Below are 7500 nucleotides of genomic sequence, written 5' to 3'. Positions count from 1 at the left end.
TTGTAGAAAAGAAACCAGTTTAGTTGTTGTGGTTGTCATAACGAGGTAATTATGGTAAATGTAAGTGTGGTTGTTAGCTAGTTATGGTAACTGCTAGTTAAGCGGTGTTGTCATGCAATCATTGTTACGGGTTTTGTCCTTGCAACCATATCATGTGAAATGCATTATTGCAGATGTGATTTTAAGTTTTAGTTAAAGATAAAAGCATATATAAAAAAAAAATCTTTAAAAATCTAAAAATTTTGTAATAAATATAAAAATAAAACAAAAACATATATATATTTAGGCATATATCTAAAAAAAAATCTTTAAAAATCTTAAAAATTTGTAACAAATATAAAAATAAAAACAAAAACAAGAAAAAATTAAACCGGAAGTCATCTTGTTAGTTTAGTATTAATATAATTACAGTTGCAATAGAATGGCGATACCACATCAGTTGGATTCAGTGCAATACTAACGAGATTTCGCAACAACGGTTTAATAAACGCTTCCATCATCATTAACCGTGATTCGGACGATGCAATTGATAGCAACAGTTGTAGTTTTAAAGGTTGTTTATCATGTTGCACTAGTGTGACTAATGATTATGACGTCACGAGTTACGGAATGAACACCTGCAATCCGACATCAATCTATGCAAAGTATCATGATAGGAAATGATCACTTTTTGATTATGAAGTTACGGCTGTGACGTCATAACAGGTGTTTTGGATTGAGAGGGGGAGGGGGAGGGTCTGAGTGAGGGTGAGGGAGAGGGAGAGGGAGAGGGAGAGGGCGAAAGTCTGAGTGAGGGTGAGGATGAGGGAGAGGGAGAAGATGAGAGTGAGGGAGAAGATGAATGAGAGGGAGAAGGAGAGATTAAAAGTGAGGGAGAGGGTAAGGGTGAGGAAGAGGAAAAGGAAGAGAGAGAGAGAGAGTGAGAGAGAGAGAGAGAGAGAGAGAGAGAGAGAGAGAGAGAGAGAGAGAGAGAGAGAGAGAGAGAGAGAGAGAGAGAGAGAGAGAGAGAGAGAGAGAGAGAGAGAGCAAAACAGCGGGAAAGGGAGAAAGAGAGAGAGAGAGGAAGAAAGAGACAGATAGAAAGAGAGAGGCGGAGAGAGAAAGAGAGAGAGAGAGAGGAAGAGGAAGGTCGCGGGAATGAGATAACCACGAGAGAGAAAGGGAGAGGGAAGGCGTGGGAAAAACAGCTGAGAGATGGCGGTGGCCCACTTGTCCGTCAAGCGTGACAAGGGGGCGGGGAAGGAGAGGGAGGGGAAGGGAGGGAGGGAGGGAGGGAGGGAAGGATGGAGGGGAGGGAAGGGAAGGGAAGGAAGGAAGGAAGGATGGAGGGGAGGGAGGGAATGAAGAGGGAGGGAGGGAGGGAAGGAGAGAGGGAGAACGGGAGGGAGGGAGAGAGGGAAGGAAGAGGGAAGGGGAGGAAGGATTGGAAGGATGGGGGGGGGAGGGGGAGGGAAGAGAGGAGAGGAGGGAGGAGACGGGAATGATGGAGGAGGGAGGAGGAATGATGGGTTGGAATAAGAGGGGAGGGGGGGGGGGGAGGTAGGGGTAGGGAGGGAGTGGGGAGAGAGGAGGGTCATGGAGGGAGGGAGGGAGGGGGAGCAGGAGGGGAATTTCGCACTTTCAATTTTTCGCATCTTTTTTATCTGTTTAGTTGTGTTTCTTGTTTATCTTGTTTTTTCCGTTTTTTTTCTCTGTTTCTTTTGGCTTTTCTTTTATTTTATTTTTGTATCTTCTCTGTCTCTCTCCCTCTCTCTCTCTCTCTCTCTCTGTCTTCTCCCCCCCCCCCCCTCTCTCTCTCTCTCTCTCTCTCTCTCCCTCTCTCTCTCTCTCTCTCTCTCTCTCCCTCCCTCCCCCTCCTCCTCCTCTCTCAATCCCTCTCTCTTTCTCAAAAAAAAAACAATATAAAAGAAACAACAACAACGAAAACAACAAAACGAGAGAAAGAGATTAAGAGACAAAGTCACGGCACGCGCCCATACAGCACGCCCGCGAGATAGATGGGCGTGAGCGACGTCTTCATAATAGCTAACAAGAGCGACATTAATGGGTGTGGGCGTGACATGCTTACTTGCAACAGTCACTGAAGTCACACAGGATTGAATGATGTCACTAGTGTCAAAATGGTAACATCACATGCCCTTGTTACTCTGAAAGCGGGATGAGAATGTGTATCTCTCTCTCTCTCTCTCTCTCTCTCTCTCTCGCTTTCCCTTAATCTATTTCCCTCTTTTTCTCCCTTAATATCTCGCCCCACCTCCACCTCTCTCTCTCTCTCTCTCTCTCTCCCTCTCTTTCTCTTTCTCTCTCTTAATCAATTTTCTCCATTTCCTCTCTTTTCTCCCCTCCCTTTAAAGCTCCTCCCCCCCCCCCCCCCCCCTCCCCCCCCCTCCACTCCCTCCCTCTCTCTCTCCCTCTCTCTCTCCCCTCTCCTCCTCTCCCTCACTCACTCCCCCCCCCCCCCACCCCCTCTCCTCACCCCCTCATCTCACTCCCCCCCCTCTCTCCCTCTCTCTCTCTCTCTCTCTCTCTCTCCCCCCCCCCCCCCACCTTAATCTATTTCCCTCTTTTTCTCCCTTAATCTCTCCCCCCCACCTCTCTCTCTCTCTCTCTCTCTCTCTTTCTTTCCCTTAATCTATTTCCCTCTCTTTCTCCCTTACTATCTCCCCCTACCCCTCTCTCTTTTTTTCTCTCTCTCTCCCTCCCTCCTTCCTCCCACCCTCCCATCCTCCTTTCATCTCCCCCCTCTCCCCTCCCCCCCTCCCATCCCCCTTCCACCTCCCCCACCCTCCCTCCTTCCCTCCCCCCCCCCCCCCCCCCCCACCTACAAAATAAAACAAAAGAGCATCTGAATTCCTCGTTTAGTCAATTTGTCATGTTTATTTTTATATCGAAAGAACTGGCTAATAATGTGTTGTTGTAGGTGTGGAAAGTGCAGCTGCAGGGAGGGGGGGGGGGGTAGGGAGGAAGGAGGGAAGGGGAAAGGGGAGGGGGTAGGGGAAGGGGGGAACTGTGTGTACGGGGTGAAGGCGGGAGGGGGTAGGGAAGTAGGAGGGAGGGGTGGGGGATGTACGGGGGGAGGAGGGAGGGGTGGGGGATGTATGGAGGGAAGGAGGGATGGAGGTGGGGTGTACGGGGGGAAGGAGGGAAGGGAGGGCTGAGGGGCAAAAAGGATAGGGAGAGGGAGGATAGCGACATGAAAGGGAAATAAAAAGATCCAAATGGATAGATAGATATATATATAGAGAGAGAAAGAAAGAGAGAGAGAAAGAGAGATAGATAGAGAGAGAAAGAAAGAGAGAGAGAAAGAAAGAGATAGAGAGAGAAAGGGATGGAAGAAAAGAGAAATAAAAAGAGAAAAAGATATAGAGATATAAATAATGATGATGATCAAATTTCTCCACCCAACACCAAGTGTCACCAATATATAATCATACATGTAATCTCTTATCTATCAACATGTATAGCCATATCTATATCCATCTATCTATCTACACACACACACACACACACACGTATATATATATATATATATATATAATTATATATATATATATCTTATATTATTATATATATATACATTTATATGCATCTATATATATTGTATTTATATTTACATATATAATATATAAATATTATATATATATAATATATATATATATGTAAATTATTTATATATGTATATATTATTATATATATATATATATATATTTTATATATATATTATTATATATGATATATATATATATATATATTCATATATATGCATATATGTATATATATTTATACATATATTTATATATATATATATATATACTTATATGTGCATATTATATTATATTATATATATATATATATAATATAAAAATATATATATGTACCGTCTAGATATATTATATATATATATCTATTATATATTATATAGATATATATATATATGTATATTATATCGTGTAGTGTGTGTGTGTGTGTGTGTGTCTGTGTGTGTCTGTGTATGTATGTATATATTCATTTATTGATTCATTAGTTTATGTATTGACTTACATGTGCACACACACACACATTATATCAGTAAAATCAATAATACAATCACTGCTTTATAATAACCAACATCATAATCATTCTATCAATAACACCCAAACACGATACACACAACATAACACCCACAATCAAACCAACCTTACAATTAAAATACATAATTAATTCCCGCCCATAGAATCAGCTCTTCTAAGCTTAAGCCTACCCAGTGGCGAGTGACCTGACTGTACTAATGTCAATAACCTTATTTTGTTTACCGTGCCATGATAAACCTTAGTGCAATTTTTTTTTCTTCTTCGTTGTTCACGTGTTCTGTTCATGAGTACCGAATCACAGGGTCTATAGAGGTCTCTATCTAAGGCTTGTCTATTTGGTCTGTAGGTGGTGGTCTGTTTAGACTTTTTTCTGCGGAAGAATATATACAGTAAGCATATATATATATACGTGTGTTACTCCTTTTCTCTCTCTCTTTCTCTTTTTTTCTCGTTCTTTTTCTCTCTTTCTACTGATCTTTTTTTTATCTCTCTCTTTCTAATTTTCTCTCTCTCTCTATCTCTCTCTCTCCCCTCTCTATCTATCTATCTCTAACTTTCTTTTTTTCTGCCCCACCTCTTTCAGTTACAATGTTTATCCAGAATTATCTATCTATCAATTTTTCTGTCTATCTGTACACCCTTGCCTTCCTCCCTCTCTTTCTTCCATTCTTCCTTTTTCTCTCCCTCCCATCCCTCCTTCCTTCTTTTCCGCTCCCTCCCTCCCTCTCTCCCTCCCTCCCTTCCCTTCCCTCCCCTCCCTCCCTCTCTCCCTCCCTCCCTTCCCTTCCCTCCCCTCCCTCCCATCCCCCCTTCCCTCCCTCTCTCCCTCCTTCCTTCTTTTCCGCTCCCTCTATCTATGCATGTGTCTTGTACATGGATATCCAATCTCTTGCCACACAGAGGTCATGGCCGCTACATTCCTACATCACATTCCTCATGCGCTCTCTCTCTCTCTCTCTCTCTCTCTCTTTCTGTCTCCCCCTCCCCTCCCCCAGCCTTCTCTCTCTTTTTCTATCTCTCTCCCTCTTTTTCTCCTTCTCTCTCTCTCTTAATCTCTCTGTCTGTCTTCCCCCCTCTTCTCTCTCTCTCTCTCTCTATCTTTCCCTCTTCTCTTTCTCTCTCTCTCCCTCTATGTCTTTCCCCTCCCTTCTCTCTCTCTCTGTCTCCCACCCTCTCCCTCTCTTTCCTCTCTCTCTGTCTTTCCCCTCCCTTCTCTCTCTCTCTCTCCCCATTTCTCTCTCTTTCTCACTCTCTCTCTCGCTCGCACGCCCGCTCGCTGCTTGCACATCCCTCGGCACTCTCTCGCCAAGTGCCTGCGACTCCGGCTCTCCAAGTCCCGATGGGGCGGGGCCAATGAGAGGTCGGTGGGCGGGGTTAGGGGCGGGGCAAGCAGGGAAGGATCCCGCGGTCGGTTTTCTGTGGCTGCGGGACCTTCAGTTTGCTTTCAGTCGCCGGAGGACTCGCTACAAAGATTTCTTTCACTGCCGGTGTGGGGCGGCACTTTTGGCTCTTGTCTACGTAGCGTGAGGCAGTGCCGTGTTCAGTGCCAGTGCTAGGATACAGTGCCACCGTAATCCCTTTGTGTTTGAGTATAGTGCCATCTCCGAAAGTTATAGTCGGTGTCACGGCACTTTGATGATCCTCAGACTTGTCAAACGTTTGAAGTGTCAATAAACAGGTGAAAGGTGTCAAGTTCCGGTGCCAAGACAGTGTGCCATCGCGGGATGCCTTTCTTTCGCGAGTAAGTAGCAACAATGCAATGAATCGGAGAGAATTAGAGAGAGGAGGGGAAGAATATGTCAAGTCCAATATCCATGAATTATAAATCACACATACACACACACACACACAGATACACATACACATACACATACACACACACAGACACATACATGTATATATATATATACATATATATATATATATATGTATATATATATATATATATATTTCCCTAATATTCATACATAAATATATATAATATATATATATATAATATATATATATATATATATATACGGTGTAAAATATATGTATATGTATATGTATATAAATTATGTATATACATATATACATATACATATATATATATATAGTTTATTATATATATATATATTATATATAATTATATATTATCTATATATATATATATACAAACACACACCCACACACACACATATACATATATATATAATATATATTAATCTATATATTAATATATATATATATATATATATACATATACTATATATATATATATAGTTATATTAATTATATATATATTATATAATATATATATATATATATACTAGACATATCGTTGTCACTTGCAATCTGCAGAGCTTGAAACAGCAACCGTGGAATGTCTAAGTACATTTGAAAACGTGCACGAATATTTTAGGCGCAGAGACATAACTAATTAAGTTTGTGAAATCAGTTTCGTCTGGAAATGTGATCGGTGGGATTGGCGTGTCGCTCAAGTGTGCTGCAATTTCAACGGCGATGCAACAACGCTGTGGAGAAAATAGCTTTAGCAATGATAGACACACAATTAGTTTTACAATGGCTTCGGGTAACAGGTTTTCTCTCTCTCTCTCGCTCGTCTTATTACTTTCTTCTGATGCAAAACTCTCTCTCTCTCTCTCTCTCTCTCTCTCTCTCTCTCTCTCTCTCTCTCTCTCTCTCTCTCTCTCTCTCTCTCTCTCTCTCTCTCTCTCTCTCTTCCTCTCTCCCTGCTCCCATCTATTTACCGCTCTCTGTCTCTCTCTCTCTTTCCCTCTTCTCCCTAACCATCGTTTATCCTTTCCACCCCTATTCTTCACCATTGGTCCCCTTCCCCCTATCCCTTTATTTCTCCCTTCCCCCTATCTCGCCCTCCCCTCCCCTCTCCCCTCCATACATCCCCTTCCATCCTTATGCTCCCTTATCCTCTCCCCTCTCCCCTTTCCCTCGCCCCTCCTCCCCCCTTACCCCCACCGCACCGGAATCCTGGGTGCCGAAATCCCAAGTCAGGTCACGTGGCCCCCCAAAGGGACACGTGAGATTGGCACGTGACATCTCCACGATATCGATAGACTTCATCATTTTTGCATCCTGAACTTCTGAAATGTTGTGCTGTTTTCTTCGAACTTTTGTTTTTTGATTTATTATATGTAGATATGATGTAATAATATATATATAATGTATATTATATATATAAGATATATATATTTAATATACATCAACATTTATACTATAATATATATAACATATACACACACACCAACACATCACCAACGCGTATATTATATATTATATATATCATATATATATATAGTATATATATAATATATTAAAGTAAAACACCCAGTATGATATACTTTTTTATAATATACATTTTTGTATTGTTTATATATGGATGTGTTATTCATATATATGTAATGCATCATAA

At 41.6% G+C, this 7500-nt stretch overlaps 1 protein-coding gene across 4 annotated transcripts in view; it reads left to right on the top strand.

Moving 5' to 3' along the window:
• Nucleotides 1–7500, top strand: part of LOC122253994 (uncharacterized) — a 124591-nt gene that overhangs the window by 56487 nt on the left and 60604 nt on the right. Inside the window, exon 1 of one of the 4 annotated variants that reach the window (XM_043017439.2) lies at nucleotides 5498–5811. The exons of the other annotated variants lie outside the window; for them this stretch is intronic. The gene's annotated coding sequence lies outside the window, so the exon portion shown is untranslated. Of the gene's footprint in view, nucleotides 1–5497; nucleotides 5812–7500 lie in introns of those variants that run through there. 4 annotated transcript variants of the gene reach the window in all.

This window comes from Penaeus japonicus, unplaced genomic scaffold (genome assembly GCF_977035675.1).
Source record: "Penaeus japonicus unplaced genomic scaffold, GWHDUDI00000001_assembly GWHDUDI00000037, whole genome shotgun sequence".
Taxonomy (NCBI): domain Eukaryota; kingdom Metazoa; phylum Arthropoda; class Malacostraca; order Decapoda; family Penaeidae; genus Penaeus; species Penaeus japonicus.
The sequence above is the reverse complement of the archived record's forward strand: the minus strand, read 5'-3'. Positions and strand labels throughout refer to the sequence as shown.